The sequence below is a fragment of the Corythoichthys intestinalis genome, chromosome 2, assembly GCF_030265065.1.
Source record: "Corythoichthys intestinalis isolate RoL2023-P3 chromosome 2, ASM3026506v1, whole genome shotgun sequence".
Lineage (NCBI taxonomy): Eukaryota > Metazoa > Chordata > Actinopteri > Syngnathiformes > Syngnathidae > Corythoichthys > Corythoichthys intestinalis.
Window position 1 is genome coordinate 61,030,755 of NC_080396.1, and position 21,164 is coordinate 61,051,918.

The window sequence follows — 21,164 nt, forward strand, 5'->3', positions numbered from 1 at the left end:
ACACTTACCGTTGAAATGAAGCTGTGAATGATAGCAAAATATAAGCATGGCGTGTGCATCCATGAACTGAGTCGACAATAGGGCCGTAGAATGTCGATCTTCTAATCATTTATGCCATCAACTTGCCTCGAGTCCGCTGTTGACGCTAGGATCGAAACAGAAAGTAAAGTCAGCCCCGCGGTGCGTTCAGGTACAGCAAAAAAAGTCTGCCAAATTAGAACCCGATTTGTTACATTATTACAGGTATTATTATTATTATTATTATTATTATTATCATTATTGCTATTATTATATTATTGTTATTCTCATTTATATTCATAATTTATTTGTTTTGCTCTTTGTAATTGCTATTTGCAATAGTAACAGCAGTATTTATTAAGGATTTAGTATAGGTTTTTGGGCTGCGGAACGAATTAATGGAATTATAATATATTCTTATGGGAAAATCCTGCTTGACATACGACCATTTCGACTTACAAACAAGCTCCTGGAACGAATTAACTTCGTATGTAGAGGTACCACTGTACTCTAATTCACTTAATAATGGTAGGGTTAATTCTATCCTCACAACATGGGAAGGCAATCTAAATTTTTCATATAATTGAAGTAATTATATAATGCAAATAAGTTTGCTTAAAAGTTGGTGGGGACAATTTGTGCATCCTGAAAAGTTGGTAGTGTTTTGTCCCTACCGTCCCTATGCAAACCTACGCCCTTGGTGTGACTGCAGTGACTACGGTAATTCATATGGTGTGGTTATATGTACTGAAGTGGCGTGCTATTTTAAACCATGCAGACAATTATTTAGAGTAGAGATATAGATATAGAGTAATAATTAATCAACAACTAATCAATTATCAAATTAATCAACAATTATTTAGATATTTTAAAAACATTTAGAAAACTTGGTGAATGTCAAAATCCAAAACTTTGTAATTTCAAATGTCTCAATCGCACATATTCTCAGATTTCTGATGTAGAAAGTAGATTGATTAACAAAGTAAGTTAATTGCAAACACAGGAAGGCAATTTTCAACTGCTTGCCTTTCTTGCAATATGGACAAAAAAAAAAAAAAAACTTTTAAATTTGTATATATTGATATTTAAGCGTTTTCTACAGTGTAACTTTTAAATAATACCCTGTTTTTTGCGAAAAGGGATGTAAACTATTATTTTTTTACTTCCAGATTTCTAAAATAATCTAAAAAAAAAATAATTGACAGATTAAAATACTAATTTCAACAGAACCTATTTACATTTGCAGTATTTCAGCAACGTTGACAGCTTGTCCATTGTGTGCGATATGTTCCTATGGTGCACATGCGCACCGTCAGTCAAACGGTATTGTATCATCAAGACACTCTGTGGCCCTTCCCCTCCGATCAATACGCGTGCTTGTTGCCAGACATCTATAAGTATACCAGGGAGGACTCCTTATCCCTCACACACTTCTCAAATACCACACACAAACATACTCACGTTTGTTGATGTGCGATGGCCTTGGCGGATCCCTCATTAGCAGCCACATTGACAGTCGGGCATCCCGCCGAGAGAGAGAGAGACACACACTGACAGACAGTCGAGAAATTCATCGAAATTCCGGTGTCAGGAGTTAACTCTCACCATGCCTCAGGCAAGCTGGAAGAGAATAATATGTGACGGGTCGAAAGACAGGAAGCAAACAGTCTTAAAGGGATCCTCGATCTTAAAGATCTGTACTCTCCAATAAACTACAATTGTTCTCTTGTACTAAAATACTGTATGTTGTACATTTCTGTGTCCCCACATGATTATAGTCTCATAGCCTCCCTGAGTAAATGCATTCATCAAATCAATGAATGGATGTGCCAGAATGTTCTCCAGTTAAATGTGGAGAAGACAGAAGTGATCATTTTTGGGCCAAAAAAGGAAAGGTCAAAGATAAGCAGGCAGCTTAGCACAATGTCACTTACAGCTACAAATCAAGTCAGAAACCTTGGCGTAATTATTGACTCAGACCTAAAATTTGATAGCCATCTAAAGTCCGTCACTAAATCTGCTTATTACCACCTAAAAAATATAACCAGAATTAAGGGGCTTCTGACTCAACAAGACATGGAAAAACTTATGCATGCATTCATTTTCAGCAGATTGGACTATTGCAACGGTATATGTACGGGTCTTGATAAAAAAAAATCAGTCAGGAAGCTGCAGCTAGTACAGAATGCTGCAGGCAGAGTCCTTACAAATACAAGGAAGCTGGACCACATTACACCGGTTTTGAAATCGCTACACTGGCTTCCATTGAGTCAAAGGATAGACTATAAAATACTACTGCTCGTCTACAAAACACTTAATGGCCTTGGACCAAAATACATGCTTGATTTGTTAGATTCCTATGACACATCTAGACCCCTAAGGTGGAACCGGTCTCCTGCATGTTCCAAGAACAAGAACCAAGCAGGGTGAGGCAGCGTTTAGTTATTATGCTCCTCACCTCTGGAACAAGTTACCTGAATGTCTGAAGTATGCTCAAACTGTTAGCTCCTTTAAATCAGGGCTAAAAACGCTTTTGTTTAGCACTGCATATCCATAACTGTCTATATATCTCAGTCTACTTGCTTTCTATTCCTCTTGTGCTCATCTCCATTGCTGATTTCAATTATTATTTAGTAGTTTTTGTTTTGTTTTATTTTATTTATTTATTTTTATTCTATTTGTGATTAAATGCGATTTTTATGTATAATTTTATTTCCTATTTTGATTGGCCTGGTTTTTACGTTGTATTGATTTAAATGTGATTTTTATGATCGTCATGTAAAGCCTTTTGCCTTGTGTTGTATTGTGCTATATAAATAAATTTGCCTTGCCTTGCCTAGAAACAGATTAAATGTTAAATCAATGGCAATATTTTATAATATTTAGTACATATTTTGACCAATAGTTGGCACCATGTTTTGCGGGCTCGGAGTGATGACGTAATTGGGACGTTTCCAATTGTGTACAACAATTGTCTATTGCTGCCTAAACTTGCTAAGTAAAATGCCACATTGTGCTGCTTTTGGATGAAATTTCCAGTCAAATGGAAACAAGGGGAGTGATGTGAGTCTCCACAGATTTCCTATTGACAAGAAGAGGAGAAAGGTTTGGGAAAAGGCCTGTAGACTGACAAATCTTCCCAAAGACCCAAGGCTTTGTTCTCGCCATTTTTCTCCTACCTCGTTCGAGGCTTTTAGTCGACGACAACTTATGAAAGAGCTCACCGGAGTGGCTGGATATAAGCGGAGACTAAAATCAAATGCTGTTCCAACTATTCTCCCTCACAAGAAGCCTCAACGCGCTCGGAAAGCGAGTGAACTGCGCGCAATAAAGCGCCAAAGACAATAAACTGCTGGCCGCTCTCTTCATTAAGCAGGCAAGCCGCTCCTGTCGCTGCAGCGGTAGGCGAACCTTCTGGCGTACCGCTAGTCACAGAGGAAGCTAATAATTGACCTCTACTGTCATTTCATCAGGCAGTAAGTGTGTCTGTTCAGTATTCACCTAATATGAGTAATGCTGCCACTCAAACTGATCCGGACACGTCCAATGCAGCGATATAGTAGCAGGCTGATGCGGGCCGAACACTTAATATGGACCACCCTCACGTAACTAAACGTGAGTTGGATGTACAAGACATGGAGGACACTTGGTCCAGATGACGAATTTAATGAGGACAGTCAGCCACAACACGACTCCGATCCTGACTATCACATGTGTGCATACATAGTTTATTACCTCCAGTGAAAGTTTATAATGTCGAAAGTCATGAAAATAAAAATGCACGAATGACAAGGTGTGTTCAAACTTTTGGCCTGTACTGTATGTAAAGCAGACGACAGCTCTGGATGCTAACAATCTACATAACTATATTGGAATTAGTTTGATCACGCAATAGCTCACCATGAAGATCTGCTAACAAAAACCGGAGTTATCAAAGGCATACACTCTCTTGCCCCGTTGTCATTGAGACACACTTGCCGTGAGTACATCACCAGTTTTGCCCAACTCTTGTCTTATCAGATATTTCCTGCTCTGTATTTTGCCTTTGCTGCTCGTCTTTCGAACAACCGACAGTGCTGTCCTGCTCTTCACTTTTCCGCTCTGGTTCATATTGAAAGGGCAGCACTGACGACATGTTGGGGTAGCTAACGAGTGACACGCTGGAAGTTCGGCAACGGGCCCTGTGACTTCACCGCACTGCGACGTCAACAAGGATGGCGACCTATCACATAAAATAATTTTACAAATTTTATTAAAACGAAAACATTAAGAGAGGTTTTAATATCCAATTATCATAACTCATACTAACATTTATCTTTTAAGAATTACTTGTCTTTAAGATTGAAGATCCCTTTAAAGAGCATACAAGAAGATATGATGTGTTATGCACGCTAACATGATACTTAACCATGCATTGATGACAAGTCCACTTTGCATGCAACTAAACAACCAATGCTTGTTTTATTAGAGCATATTTTTAACTATCCCCAATGATGGGCAAAATTTTTAATTGACCCAGTAGTTGTATAGCACTTCCACATCTGCCCCCATCCACTTTATTTTGAGGATGAGTACTTTATTTAATTGGAAGAGGAGCAGAAAAAGAGGTGTTCAGTGGTCTACTCAGTAAACAAAAGCACAGTTGGAGTACAACCCGACTCCCCACTTGTCCAAAAAGAGGATTGAGGACATAAATAATTGATACACACCTGACTCCATCGACCGCTTTGACTTTTTTATACTCCTCACTGCTTGATTCATTCAGTCCATTATTTTATACACTCTGTCTCTTCATTATTCTTTTGCTCACTTTTCTATGGTATGTCTCCAAATCTAGACCTATTCACCCCCCCCCCCCCCCCCCAAGCTTTGGCGCTTGCATGCTGCTTTGCTTTGCTTTTTGTCTCCCCATAGGCATCAACAGGTCTTACCCTATTTACAATCCTGTGTCTCCTTTCGTTCTTTTTCTTCTCCCCTGCATCTCCTCTTACATCTCCTCCAGTCGCTTCTCTTGCATCTCCTCTATTTCTCCTCTGCTGTCGTCTCTTGCATCTTTCCCTACGTTTTCTAGCTCTTCTCTTTAATTCCACTTCACTGTGACTTTTCTCATTTCTCATAATATAATTACCCCAGCAAGTCATCTTCCGTCATTTTTTGTAATCTCCCTTTTCTCCTCATAAACCTTCACATTTTTAACTTTTATATCCTGTAGCCTTTCACTTCTCCTTCTGTCTCTTCTTCTGTCTCCCCCTGCTTACTTACATGTCTAACACAATCTCATATTATTCCTCTTGCTTCATCAGCTCATGTGCTTTCTTTCCTGTCCTTTGCTGTTCTGCATCCTCTCTACTTTTCTACCTCCTGTATCTCCCCCCGCAATCTTGCGCATCAAAATCGACTTCCCCGGCCACAATCTCTTGCCTTGTGGCTATTTCTGCATATCTTCATTCTACTTCTGTAGCATGTAGCGCATGTTGGATTTACACTACAATATTTGTCAATAATTTATCTATGTTAGCTTTCTGACTTTTTGGTTGATTTTTCACTTCAGGTTTTAGAAATGCAAATGTTTGTTAGTTTTGTGGGAAATACTACTGCTGATATTGGAAAATAACACAATGAACCCATATGAGAGGAGCCACTAATGAGTGTACATTGAGAAGTCAGGAGAACACATTGAACTATATTATCACCTCTTTAAATTCACTACCATGACCAGGCAGTCAACTATAATATGAGTTCAAACGGCGGTCAGTGAGGCCGACGTCTGAACCCCCCTCCTCCCACTTCTCCAATATTTAACTCCCTATGATTCCTCACAATCCTTTCCGTACGAAGAGGAGGTGATAAATTCTCAAAAGATGTTGGGTTGAAAGCCTTCCAATACTTTCTAAATCCCCCCAAAATCTTGTTTGTGGTTGTTTTAGGTCAAAATAACATTTTTTTAAAAAGCTTGTATGTATGGAAGTGAATTTGGGAAACGAAATGACGTTTATGAACGGAAGTTAGGAGAGTCGTTAGGGCGCTTAATCCTGGAGTGTAATATAATGCTCACCCACGTCAGCTCTAATTCGTCACCACATGAGAAAGGTAGTCAGTAGAGAAGGCAAGGATCTGATGGTTTCATGAAAGATGAAATGAGATGGTTAGTTTAGACTGAAAACCAAGCCAAACGAAAACTTTAAAATTGTCTGATGCTGATGATTCCACCCACCCCATATCCTGACGCTTCTGCCAAATTTGATGAACATAGTCCATGTGTACGTCTGTTTAGCATTTAATTGTGTCAAGTAGATAAGGAGCAATGTAGCTGGCAGACATAATCGTGGTTTCAAAGCTCCCATTTTCTCAACCACATGATTTTTAAACATGGCATCAGGTCAAAATGCAGTCACTTAAGCCTTAAACAAGGCACTCAAAAATAAAAAAACATGGAAATACTGATGAAATGAATTCCAATATTAAACAATACAGTCAAACATTCGCCAACATGAGACCATTTAAATTCTGTAAGGTAATATTCTAAATAACACGTTAGTGCAGTACGTCATTGCACGGTGTCTTCATAAACGGTCACCTATTTTTGCTGCTTTAATATCGAGGTGTATGGCTTAAGTGACAAAAAATAAGTTTTCCAAGAGTTAAAGCAGCAGAATGACGATTTAGTGGTTAGCAAATCCACCTCCTTCGACTCCAGCCCACATTCCAAAGCATGCCCATTAAGTTTCTTGATAACTAATTCATCCAAAAATGAGGAAGTACTGTATAATGTAAATGCTTGTTTGTCCGTATTCATCATTTGATGGTTTATAGGATAACGCATTTTAATGAAGACAAAACAGTTGTGTGCAGGACTGCATATATTTGAATTCTGTAACTTTCTATATACAGTATGTCTAGGCCCATCATATACTGACTCCCCAGGCTGCAGTTTAAAAAAACACAAAACACACAAATCGATGCTGTATACAGATATAAAATATTGTTCATGTCAAAAAACTCTTTAGGGAGCCGCCTGACATCATCATCAACAAGAGTGTGAAAACACTTCCTTTTAACTTGAAAAAGGAAAATCTGCAGGAAGGGCCATTGCAACCTTTCACCGAGATTTTGACTTTCTTTATATTTTTATATCGCTCCACGTGTGAATGCAGTTAGTTACTTCTCCAGATATTCTCCCACAATGCGGCGTATAAACCTTTCCTAGATGTTGTGGCAAAGCAAGGTTAGGTTTTCAAGGCCATTCGATTTTTGGATTGGGTATTATGTTTCCAAAGAATCATGTCATTACTCCTTATTAAGCCTATAAAACAATGTGAAATGTTGAAATCTAAATTCCACCTCACAGGTAAGAGCTTAGCTTGTATTGAAAATTATTAATTGTAACTTGATATGTTTTGCCGTAACAGCACTCAAATTGTGCAGTGCTTACTCTCACTGTTTTATATTAAAGGAAATTGTGTCAACATCATATTAGAGGCTTACTGGTTTTTAAATTTGGTGGCCTATCAAGGACATGCTTTGGATTCGTACAAAAATGATGTAATGATTTTAACTCCATTTTTATACAAAGTACTAAAAGGTTAGTGTCGTATTTTTTTAAATCAAGTGATTGACTTTTGCATTTATAGTAGTGCTGTCAAATGTATTGCGTTAACGGGCTGTAATTTTTTAAAAAAATTAATCACGTTAAAATATTTGACGCATTTAACGCATGCGCGGAATGACTAGCTCATGCATTGCCTCAAACAGATTACAATGACGCCATTTTTTGCAATTTGAGAACTAAGAGTGTCTTGTTTTGTGCTTTTTCTTAATAAAGGTATACCACACGCGACGTGCTGGCACTTTGGTTCTTTATTAGCACATTCAGCTTCAACATTAACATAGTTAACACAGCAGGCCGTAACTCTAACTCCCTCCTGCATCATGTGAGTAAACAACATTGGCGCCGCGTGTACTTCAGGGTGCCTCAGATAATTCTATATCAGAATATTACAAAAGGCGAGTGGACACAGGTGTTCATTGGGCTGCGCCGTTTATTGCCATAAGCTTTGGCAACTCCTTCACAACAAGCATAAGTATCATTTAGGGAAAGTACAACAAAAATAATATTCCTATTTCTCCAAAAAAATAATGTTCACAAAAAGAAAAGCGATTCAATCTGAATTAATGAGGCCCTATTCTCACACAATTAAACAACAATGCAACGAGAACTGGCATTCCCAGTCAAAATAGCTATGCAAAATACACATAAAACTTACTCAAACTTTGATCAAACTCTATTCAAACATTTCGTTTAGCTCAACAAATACACTGGATGGCAATATTTAGTCACAATATACAAATTATCAGAGGTCTCAAACGTTCTGAAGCCTGCACTCAAATGACCGTGAAGTACAATGGATGCACCAGTAAACAGGGAACTACGCCGTCAGTCGAGGGACAAAACACACTCTTTGGCTTGATTTCTAAGTAATTTAAAACTCGCAATTGACACCTTGCGGTGTATTTCAATCACTACCTTACGTAGTTAAAGACAATGTTTTTTTTGTTTTTTTTTTTATGTGTAATTTAATGTCACCGCTTGGCGACGTCAACAATGGCGAGCTACTAGTTTATTTTTTGATTGAAAATTTAACAAATTTTATTAAAACAAAAACAGTAAGAGGGGTTTTAATATAAAATTACTATAACTTGTACTAACATTTATCTTTTAAGAACTACAAGTCTTTCTATCCGTGGATCCCTTTAACAGAAAGAATGTTAATAATGTTAATGCCATCTTGTGGATTTATTGTTATAATAAACAAATACAGTACTTATGTACAGTAAGTTGAATGTATATATCAGTCTTGTGTCTTATCTTTCCATTCCGACAATAATTTACAGAAAAATATGGCACATTTTAGAGATGGTTTGAATTGCGATTAATTACAATGAACTACTTTTTAAGCTGTGATTAACTTGATTAAAATTTTTAATCGTTTGATAGCCCTAATTTATAGGTATAAATGTTCACAATGTTTTTATGAACTAGAAACTACAATTTCTGGATAAATTGCAATAGGGCTTTGTTGTGGTGATACAGAATTATCACGTCACTTCCTGTTGATTTGGGAACATTTTGTGAAGACGTCCTGTTGATATCAGGTCACTTCCTGTTGATCGGGGGATATTTGGGGGACACATTCTCTTGATATCAGATCTTTTCCTGTTGATTTGGGGACATTTAGGGGACACATCATGTTGATACCAGGTCACTTCCTGTTAATTTGGGGACACTTCCTGTTGATTTGATTTCTGGAACATGTCCTGTTGATATCAGGTCACAAAATGTCAACGGACTGTCATGGTAAATGGTCAAAAACCACAAGAACTTATGTTTTGCTGCCATTGAAGTGATTTGGACGTACATGGCTGTCAATGGCATCCCATTTGAAATGAATGGGACAGTTTTTGGCAAATTTTGGGGGAACCTTACATTTTTGCCAGTTTCTGGATACAGCTTTTATGCCCTTTACCATCTTAGAATTGTTTATCTGTAAGTTATGCGATTTGGTCAAAAATTGTGAAAAAAGTAGCATTTTTTTTTTTTTTTTTTTAATCCACATTAACGGGCGAACGGAAAATTTAGGGGGCGGTCGTTTGAAAAATTCCCTGCGTCATGTGAAAATTCCGGTCATTTGGATAGTGGAACTGTGACGGTCGGTCAAACGGTTTAAGCTGTGCGGCACAGTGAAGAAACTCCATTTAAGAAAAAAAAAAGAATTTTATTATATGGGCCTTTGCCTTCCAAACCCCCATCTAACTAATCATAATAGTTTATACTCATAATTGTTAGACTTTGTTCTCAGAGTTACAATGAATAGTAGTAGTACACGAAAAAGAAAAGGCCTGCTGGACTGACATTAAAAAATAGTATGGCATCAGATGCGCTCAACAAAATTATGTTTCACCAACTTAAATATTGCAATAAATGTGCAATATTTATCTTGAATAACACTGTGTGTTTCTTCGGAGGTTCTGTACTGATGAGCTCATTTCAGAAGCACCAACAAGATGCTTGCAAGCACAACAGAGGGATACGTTGGCCTGGGGAGATTTGTCCATTGTCTTCTGTTCTGTCAGTGGGATAACAAGTGCAGATTAAAATGGAAAAGGCTGGCTTCACAGGCTGCGGGTGACTTTGGGCGTCCTTAGATTTCTGAACTGAGAGTATTTGCTCTTCTTTTGTGCTCACGTCCTTGGCAAACACTCGCTGATACGCTCCACCCTTATTCGCCTCTCACTGCTGCAATGGTATTGTGTTGGTGATCGATGTTGCTCATTCCAGTGATGTGGTAGCTTGGCCGGCCCTCATTAAAAATAGAGAGCGTGGGGCGGAGGAGTCGATGTGCGTGTCTATACATCTTTAAAAGGAGGTAAAGGAGATCCCAAAGGTGCCAGCTTTTCCACCAAACACAGCTGAGGAGTTTTGGAGGTGTGGTAGCGTATGTAAGGGGTTGTTGCTGAGGTCAGAGCCAGGACCGTTACCTTGGAAACAGCCCACTAAATAGCTTCCCGTACCTTACTGCTGACAGTGGGATTTTTTTTTTCACTTCTTTTCGTCGCTGCATCGCAGGGAGTCACATCTGGCACCACAGAGAGAGGGGCTCCTCATGACAACAGAGCAATGGGACAGTTCCACCTCACTCAGCCCTCCTTTATCTACCTTTATTCTCTCTGTCGCTTTCTTCTCCTCCTCGGCTGTCTCTGCTCGGCCATCCATCACTGAGCTGCAGCGGACGTTGGCGGGGTCTCTCAGCAGTGGCATGGAGGGGCTGAAATAGAGCCATTTGTCTTCTGTCACAAAGACACAAAAATAAATTAAACCCGCACTCTCAAAAGTGCGTACATTGTCAGTGCCACAGCGGAAACACCTTCATACAACTGTCAACATTCTTTCTGTTAAAGCCATCAAAGAATATAAACAAGTGTTGTAAGACGGTAACTGTCACATTATGCTCCTGGTCAGATTGTGTTTTGTTACAGAGCTGGTTGTGGGAGCGTTTCAGACGTCGCAACATATTGTTCCCCTTTCGATGTTCATTTCACTTTGGTTTTATCTTTGCGTTTATTTCTCAAGGACTATTGCCATTGTTTTGTCCATGTAGTTTTCTGTGCGGTTCAATCAATGTCTCTTAATGTGTGAGCAGCCAACTCACTCACTTCAACCAAATCTACCCTTGGGTATAAATAAAGTTACCGAACCTTACTACTCAAGGTCGTAAATTAGCTGGAGCCTTTCCCAGCTGACGTCAAGTGACAAAAGTATGACCTAGACTGTTCCACGGAAAACGCTTTCAGTCATGCCTTAGGAAATTTTTGAATTTTTAATTTGCTTAATGTAATAAACTAATAATGTATGATTTGGAATGTGGTGGCCAAAACAATCTAGTAGGCAAGCGCAAACAAACTCAATCTAAATTCGATAACAACACACTGTAGCTTCTTTGACAGATCCAAAGTTGCGCTGACATTGCATCATTAATTGAAGCCAATTCAGCCTGATCTTGAGGATGTTTTAACCCTTCTAGTGGCAGTCACTCACCAACATTGCCTTCAAGTGAGAGCAATTGAATATAACCCCTGTATTGGTTGTCTTAAGATGACATTGTATGAGCATTCATTTGAAGAGGGAGCTTCGGCCTCTTTGGCTGTAACTCCCCCCACCGTTCGGAAGAGGTGATCTGGGCCACTGCTGCGTGCCTTTGCCAAAAACAAAGCTGCGTTTTATGACATACAAACACACATACACACACACATGAGAAGAGGATTCATTGTGCAGGCCTGCTGTGTTGAGTGACTGTAACGTGTGCTGTGCAACAGCTGCTCTATTCCCTCCCCACACTTAAAGCACAGTTGGCCCATGCTGCTCTCAGTACAATGCACTACACAGCAGTAAACACTCTTATTTTTCAATTCTCCTATTAGTTTTCCTCCAACACGCCCCTGTTCATTTTGTGACCCCCCCCCCCCATCACTCCAATACCACATTGTACTTGTACTCTCCCACTATTCAACGGCAGCTCTTCACCCAGAAGAACTTTATTTATTGCATTAATTCAACTCAAGCTGTCCTTTTACGATGTAAATATGTTTTCATGTCTCAATGTAATCATAGTGGAACAAATCACATTTTTTTTAGTCACCTGAAAGAAATCAATTGAGTTATAGCATGTTTGTAAAGGAGCCAGTTATAAAGTCTTCCAAAGGGTACGTGTAATCGAGAGCAACACTAGTATTCTAACTAATTGGCTGTGTGATACAAACTAGACCAGACTGCATGATTTTTTTACTTCAAGTAGTCAACTTGCTGTTTGCCGGCGGCTGTGTTCGTCATCAGTCACCGTCTCTGCCACTGATGTGACCATGCCTGCAACTCATTACAGCGCGCCACCTGTTTGTCCCCAAGCAAGTCCTCCTTGAGGTGATGGGGGGGTTAGTTTAACAGGAGTGTCCGTGGCAGAGCACAGTGTAGGGTTTGTCCGGTAGTGTCAATGGCCCCCTTTGTCCCTCTCCCTCAATTATAGACCTCCCCCTGGCTTGTCACTCTATTGCTGCAGGGGTTCAGACAGGTGGGGGGTTATTGAGCCTTTGAGCAGCAAAGACAAGACAAAAGAGCTGATATGATACAGTCTGGAAGACTGTTCTTCACAGCAGCTGAGACCAACGTTTGCTGTCAGCTACATTTAATATGATATCATTGAAAAAAAAAACAGCAGTAGATGAATACATAGCTTTGATGTTGTAGCGGAAGATCATATGTTATGTTAATTGACATACTATACTGTATGTACAGTAAGTTAGGAAAATCAAAGACTGCCATATGTTCCATTTTTACAAAACCCTCGACGCTAAGTTCATCAAAGACTTAAAAGATATATGCAGAGTTATGCAAACGTTGGAAAATGTAACTTTGCTGGGAGACTAAAAGGAAAGAATTACCGTATTTTCGGACTATATGTTGCAGTTTTTTCCATAGTTTGGATGGGGGTTAGGGGTATGCCATCTTAGGCACCCCACGATTCGATTCGATTACGATTCGGGGTGCTACGATACGATTCTTGAACGATGATCACGGTATTGACGATGATCACGGTTATCATGATTATCGATGCATCGTACATTCCTAATTGATAAAGTAGCCAAACAAATTTATGTCCATTATTTATTTAAAATATCTTAATGATTCAACAGGAACTATGGAAACATGCCCATACAACAAAAAGCTGCCCTTAAGCTGCTTTATAAAGGCAGTACTTATATCTCTCGACAATACAATAACATTTACACAGGTGGAATGAATTCCACATTTTCTGGAAACAAAGTGTCTTTAGAAATACTTCTTTTAACCAATTCACTTTGTTTTCACAGATTTCTGTACTATTTCGCATGTTTGTAGTGTTACGAACTAACGAATTAGCTAATTAGTTTAGCGCTCAGCGCTAACTCTTAACATCTCAAAAACAACAACACTAAAGGCTAAACAGTACAAGAGGGTTCTTGTACTCGCCTCTTATAGATGCACACAGGTCTCAGCAGCACACCAGGACATTTTCAATTTACATACTGTACCTGTAACTTGAAACTACAGCTGGACATCAGAAAGTCAAGGAGCAACGAACTATCTCTCTTCCCCTCTCGCTCTAAAAAAATAACGCGCACAGAAACGCGTCCCCGCCTGTCTCATACACAAAATTATTTTCCAGTCTTTTGAAAAGGAGTAAATCTCTCGCTCGGTGACCGGCACCATCATAACGTTGTGCATGCGTGCGTCCGTTAAAGGTGTCCGGGCGGCAGACATGTCTTGAATTTCGTTCCGCTACGAGCGGCTGTCATAAAGTTGTGAGGGAAAATCAACGTTTTTGAACCTTTATGAATCGTAATCGAATCGTCACGTGTCGAATCGCGATGCATCTAATAATCGATTTTTTGGAACTCCCTTACTGGGGTTCCGACTTATACTCTGGAGCGACTTATGTGTGAAATTATTAACACATTATTATATAATTTCACATGTTGTTTTGGTGTTTTGGAGTGACACGGATGGTTTGGTAAACATGTTATCATGTTCTTTATACCATAGTTATCTGAACTCTAACTCTTAATAGCTATGTTACGTTAACATACCGGCCAAGTACGCATTTCGTTGTTCATGCATCATGTAACAATATCATACTGTACACTTATTCAGCATGTTGTTCTCTATTGTATTTTATTTAAAATTGCCTTTCAAGATGACATATCTTTTCTATGTGTTGGATTATATCAAGTAAATTTCCCCCCAAAATGCGACTTATACTCTGGTGCGACATATATGTTGGTTTTTTTTCCTCTTCATTGCGCATTTTTGGGCTGGTGCGACATATACTCAGTTGCGACTTATATTCCAAAAAATATGGTACGTTTTAAAGGTCTGTAATTATTCATTCATTTGCCGAGCCACTTATCCTCACAATGGTCGCAGGCGTCTGTAATTACTAAATTCCAAAAATGTTGGGTAATCATGCTTCTTATCAAACTGCAATATCAATGATGTAGCAGCAAGCATACTGTGTCATTATTGCAACGGAATAGTGTTTACTGATCAGATAATGTATTATAATTACGGATAATTTGTTGTGCATTCTATTAAATGTTGCCAATACTGTATACCAAATACATCAAATTAATCTGTGCAGTTAATATTTCTGAGTAACATATTTATTTTAGTACTTTTCAGCGTCATATTTGGTTTTCTCATGTTTATTAATGCTTCAAGTTTACAAACATGCGCACAGTTTTGCCTGCCAAAATCATGTTGAAATTTTTGCTGAAAGTCTTGAAAATTGACAGGAGCCTTTTTTATGGAAGTATAGCATTGTCCCAAGTAGGAATGCATATATATTTTATCCCTTTCAGAAGAAAGCAACGACTTTTCTCATTTTAAGAATGAAGGGGAGATTATAACAGCCGTGATAAGGAGTTTACTAGTTCGCCGAGAAAGTGGATAGTTTAATGTCACTCATATAAACTACAGTTTCACACAACGCTGCATCGAGATATCATTTATCTTAGCAGGGAGAGCTGTGAGAGCCACTTTACAAGTGTACCAAAGCTTGGAAATAAAGAGCATTTATCAATCCTTCCTCTGCCATGATGTTGGTGTATCTGTCCACCAAAACAGCAAGATATCACCATGGTACACGAGCACCTACGCACACTGGGTGTTTGTCGCTTTGAACAAGTTCCTATTTCGAAACTCAGCAGCAAATTCACTCACTGCTTGCCGTTCCATCTATTATGGCCACCAACGCTCAATGCTGCCAGGAATGCTCCATCCCACATACACAAACCATAACCTGCGCGCTGCTACCACTAGTGTGAATAGGCCTTGAGTTTTGAATGTCTAAAAATTCCACAATTTTCATGAATTTTTTTAGGTTATGGTCATAGGTACACGTGACGAGACGTACACACCCATGCACCTCCCTCTGTCTTTCAGTCAATCAAACTTAATTTGTACAGAGCTTTCATTGCAATGTTAGAAGTTAAAATCGCTTCACATGAAATTCCATTGTTATCTAGTTTACCGTGTTCTATGATCTACTGTCTACCACAATTTTGCATATATTTATGATTTCAAATGGATGAGATTCATTCTTTTTCAAAATGCTTGGGAAAATGTAGCATCTGTGAATGCAACTGCACTTTACCCATGTGAACACAAAAGTAGCTTTTCTCCTGAAAAGCTATATCATGTGGAAATCTGTGACACCAACGATGATTCCGATAAATGTTGCTAAGCTAGTTAAGGAATATCACCACTGCCCAACATTGATCATCATTCTTGAATTTTTAGAAAAATATATATTATGTTGGTCAAACAATCAAAATTTTCTTACACATCATGCATACAGTGGGGCAAATAAGTATTTAGTCAAACACTAATTGTGCAAATTCTCTCACTTGAAAATATTAGAGAGGTCTGTAATTGTCAACATGGGTAAACCCCAACCATGAGAGACTGAATGTAGAAAAAAAAATGAAAATCATATTGTTTGATTTTTGAAGAATTTATTTGCAAATTATGGTGGAAAATAAGTATTTGGTCAATATCAAAAGTTCATCTCAATTCTTTGTTATGTAGCCTTTATTGGCAATAACGGAGGCCAAACATTTTCTGTAAGTCTTTAAAAGCTTTTCACACACTGTTGCTGGTAGTTTGGCCCATTCCTCCATGCAGATCTCCTCTAGAGCAGTGATGTTTTGGGGCTGTCGTTGGGCAACACAGACTTTCAACTCCCTCCACAGATTTTCTATGGGGGTGAGATATGGAGACTGGCTAGGCCACTCCAGGACCTTGAAATGCTTCTTATGAAGCCACTCATTTGTTTGTCTCTGGTGTCCCTCGACAGCTCTTTGGTCTTGGCCATAGTGGAGTTTGGAGTGTGACTGACTGAGTTTGTGGACAGGTGTCTTTTATACCGATAATGAGTTAAAACAGGTGCCATTAATACAGGTAACGAGTGGAGCCTTGTTAGACCTCATTAGAAGAAGTCAGACCTCTTTGACAGCCAGAAATTTTGCTTGTTTGTAGGTGACCAAATGCTTATTTTCCACTCTAATTTGGAAATAAATTCTTTAAAAATCAAAGAGTGTGATTTTTTTCCCCACATTCTATCTCTCATGGTTGAGGTTTATGCATGTTGACAATTACAGGCCTCTCTAATCTTTTCAAGTAGGAGAACTTGCACAATTGATGGTTCACTAAATACTTATTTGCCCCACTGTACGTACACTGCAATAGGTTCATCCAAGACTCAAATTTGTTTTTGATATTTGCATTAACATCTAGATTAGGTTCATCCCACCTGTCTTCAGTAAAGGAATGTGCATGCGCTATTTTATTACCTTTGTAGTTTGTTTTTTCCAGTCTAAAAAGTTCACCACAATTAATTTGACTGATTCATAAGCTTTGTGCGCATGGTTCCAAAAACACTCCAAATGTTATTTCCCCCTGTTCATTGAACACGCTGCCAATTGCAGAGGAGCAGCTCATGAGCTATTGATCATGGCTGCACTGTGTCAGAGCTCATTGTCATTAGGTAGTGTGAGGCAATGGAGGAGAAAGACAGAAACGAGATGTTAATCTGAATGAAAAATCTCCTTTCCATCTTTTGTATCTTACACCTAAGTGGTGTCACAGTGTTCTTAGATATGAAGAAGAACAAGACTCTTCAACACAAACACCGACAGCTGGACGGCTGTCTTGTTTTTGTGCTCTCACATCGTATACTTTGGTGTGTGTGTTTCTTAATTCTGTCCATGTACTGTCTGTACCTTGCTGGACAGATGCTGTGGTGCATACTAAAGCCAAGTGATGGCATGAGAAGCCTCTCTCTACGGGCCAACTGATCCCAGCTGCTCACTGCTGGTTCTCTGGCTGGCCATCAAGGCGACAGTTGCCTGCACAGTTGACAGCGACATACAAGCAGTGGCCAAACCATTTATCTTATTCACTGAAAGAAAGACTCAACAGTGAACACATTGCATTATTTCAGTCGAAGAGATTATTATATAATGCCATTATGAGTGGATGTTGCTTACGACAGTTGTGTGGTGTAGCTGTAGGAACCGTAAGCGTGATCATTGAGTTCTGATTGGGAAGAGCGAAGGAAAAACGAAGAGGCCAGGTACCTGCATAATAAGGCAGGGTGTGACGGAACAAACTCACAACCTGTTCGACCATAATGTATGAGGGGACGGTACCCCGTGAAACAAAGAAACGAAGCAAAAAAAGGACCAATTTCTAAACTTTTTTGCAATGACCTAACTTGTAAATGCTATTGCAATCAAACAAAAAACTACATTGATGACACAATTCAACCAGGGTACACTCTTATGCATGAAACAGTTCAAAATAATGGAAAATGACTGTAGTGCCTACCTAATGCAGTGTCACCTCGACATACGATCGCTTTGACACACGATCTTTACGACATCCGAAGTAAAACTTGACTCGCCATTTATTTCTACATGCAAAGACATGCTCGAAACACGACGATTTTTGACAGTGCCGCAGTTTGTTTGTTTTGCCGGAAGACGGGCGCATGGCCGATTTTCTTGTGTGAGAAATCAACACTGGATCCAATGTAGGTTAGTGCAGGTGGAGAAAAAAAAGAAAAGGTGACGCTTACCAGTGAAATGAAGACATGAATGATAGCAAAATATAAGCATGGTGTGTACATCCATGAACTCGGACGACAATAGGGCCGTAGAATGTCTATCTCGGCCGGTGTTGTGCCGAAAAATAGCCGCCCCATGTGAAATGTCCCCCCTGTCGGGAGCGCTTATTTATAACGCTTTATTGAGGTGAAAACATCAAATGTTTTCGTGGCCGTATTACAGTAATGGATTTACGACTGTAAAATCAGTTTAAATAAATAAATTACACAAAATACTAGTACTGTATTTTAGTAACAAATCGTGGACTGGGCCACATAACCATCTCTCAACATAAATGTATTAGTCTACAGGTTTTCACGACCATATTCCAATGACAATCACACAGGTATTACATTTATTAGTTCAAGCAGAGTAAAATAATACTTATTCACAGTACAAGATTTATTAGTTCAAGCAGAGTAAATTAATCACAGTACAAGAAAGTCGTTTCCGTGTCCATCGGTTGGTAAGAAAAAGCTGTTTGTACGAGTGACGTATGGGCGCTCCCTTCAGGGGGGGACATTTCACACGGGGTGTTGTGCCGAAAAATAGCCGCCCCGTGTTAAATGTCCCCCCTGACAAGAACGCTTATTTAGAACGCTTTATTGAACGTTTATTTTATTTATTTCATTTCATTTATTTGTTTATTTATTTTATGATTGAGCGCCCACACGTCACTCGTACAAACAGCTTTTTCTTACCAATCGATGGACATGGAAACGATTTTCTTGTACCGTGAATATATATTATTTTACTCTGCTTGAACTAATAAATTTCATACCTGAGTGATTGTCATTGGGATAGGGTCGCGAAAACCTGTAGACTAATACATTTCTGTTCAAAGATGGTTATGTGGCCCAGTCCACGATTTGTTACTAAAATACAGTCCTAGTATTTTGCGTAATTTATTTATTTAAAACCGATTTTACAGTCGTAAACCTATTACTGTAATGCGTCCATGAAAATATTTTGACGTTTTCACCTCAATAAAGCGTTATAAATAAGTGATCCCGTCAGGGGGGACATTTCACGCGGGGCGGCTATTTTTTGGCACAACACCGACGGTCCTCCTCCGTTCGCCAGTCTTTATAAGTTAAGGTGACAATTCTTTTTGTGGTTACATCGCCAAAGGAATCGCCGGCTTCGTCAGGTTTGTAATCATTTATTCAATCAACTTGCCTAGTGTCCGCTGCTGTTGACGCCATGATCGAAACAAGAAGTAAAGTAGCGCTCTCTTGCTCACCGTCATGTCAGCCCTGCGGTGCATTCAGGTACAGCAAAAAAAGTCCGCCACATTAGAACTCGATTCGTTACATTATTGCAGGTATTTTTATTATTATTGCTATTGTTATATTATTGTTATTCTGATTTTTATTCATAATTTATTTGTTTTGCTCTTTGTAATTGCTATTCGCAATAGTAACAGCAGTATTTATTAAGGATTTAGTGTAGGTTTTTGGGCTGTGGAACGAATTAATGGAATTATAATGTATTCTTATGGGAAAATCCTGCTAGTCATATGACAATTTCGATTTACAAACAAGGTCCTGGAACGAATTAACTTCTTATGTAGAGGTACCATTGTATTTATGTTTGAATCCATTCAGACTTTGTTCAAATTGTTCAGATAATGCTCTTCCTTCTGATTTTTACACACTGAAAAGAGCAAATGCTCAAAAGTGAAAGTTACTGTACTTTTGACTTTGTTGTCTGTTTTATTGCATTAATAAGCTTATTAAAAAGATCTACTAAAACATTAACAAAGCTCATGAATGATATGTCAAACAACAACACATTGCATTTGTGTGCGCATGTAGACAAAAAAAGTGTATACGTCATAGACTTCACTATCAGTTGACAAGACAGCCCCCACAAACTTTGTGCCACGCCTTCCCATTGGATGCTGATCAAGGCAGAGCTGAGCTGGCTTTCACTGTTATAAACTCAAACACACTCCGCGTTAAAACACCGGATTTAGGTGGAAACAGGATGAATATTTTACTGCATACAAGCAGGCAGGATTGTTTCAAGACTTATTTGGTCGAGGATTCACGGTAATTATTATTTAAAAGAACCCCATGCATGGGCTTTCAACTTAAAAAGTTCTTTGTGAGTGCGCTGCCACATTGGCTTACACAATAGCGTAATTTTAGCTCGAAATATTTATGTAAAATGAACAATGTTCTTAAGTTACAAATTACTTCTCCCAAAAAGTAATTGCGTTAGTAACTCAGTTACCTAAATGTTAGAGTAATTAGTTACTTATTAAAGTAACTGGTGTTTAGACATTTCTGCGTCCATACAAAAAAATAAAAAATAAAAAAAAATCACCTTTTACGTGTTTTATTTTATGTAACATTGCAATCTAAAAACGACGAGGGCCAGATAGCCGGCAAGACGTGCTTACGTGCTGAGGCAATAGTAACAGCAGAAATTAACCTCAATAAGTTGTGATTGTATATCGAAAAAATAGCAAATTTTGCCTATGTTGGGTAAAATTAAGAAGATTCTGCATGCTTTCCTCAAGTATTAAGTTTCTGATGTAAAAAATGAGTGATTTTTTTAGCTGTTGAAAAGTAAATTTAAAAAATTCAGTTGCTATTTTGGCCAATAACCAGCGTAAAATTTGAGAATTTTATAGCCATTTTAAGTTTTGGTATACTTGTATAAAAAAAATAATCAGGATTTTATTTGGGAACGACTTTGAATGTTTTCATGTCGCTGCTCATGGAGACTCATATATGCCTAAGGGAGGGGCCTGTTTCAGTTTTAGGTCGCTAGCGGCTTTGGTTTTGAAAATATTTGAATTTTAAGTTTTTGAAAATAGGCCCCCTATGGATCGGCCCTGAGCCCCATGTTCCGTCAACTGATGGTAATGTCTATGTATACATTTA

General features: G+C 38.7%; 1 protein-coding gene across 1 annotated transcript in view; it reads left to right on the forward strand.

The window, feature by feature from the left end:
* The window catches only part of plxna2 (plexin A2), a 321,401-nt gene that overhangs the window by 185,328 nt on the left and 114,909 nt on the right, over positions 1–21,164 (forward strand). The gene's annotated exons all lie outside the window — the stretch shown is intronic.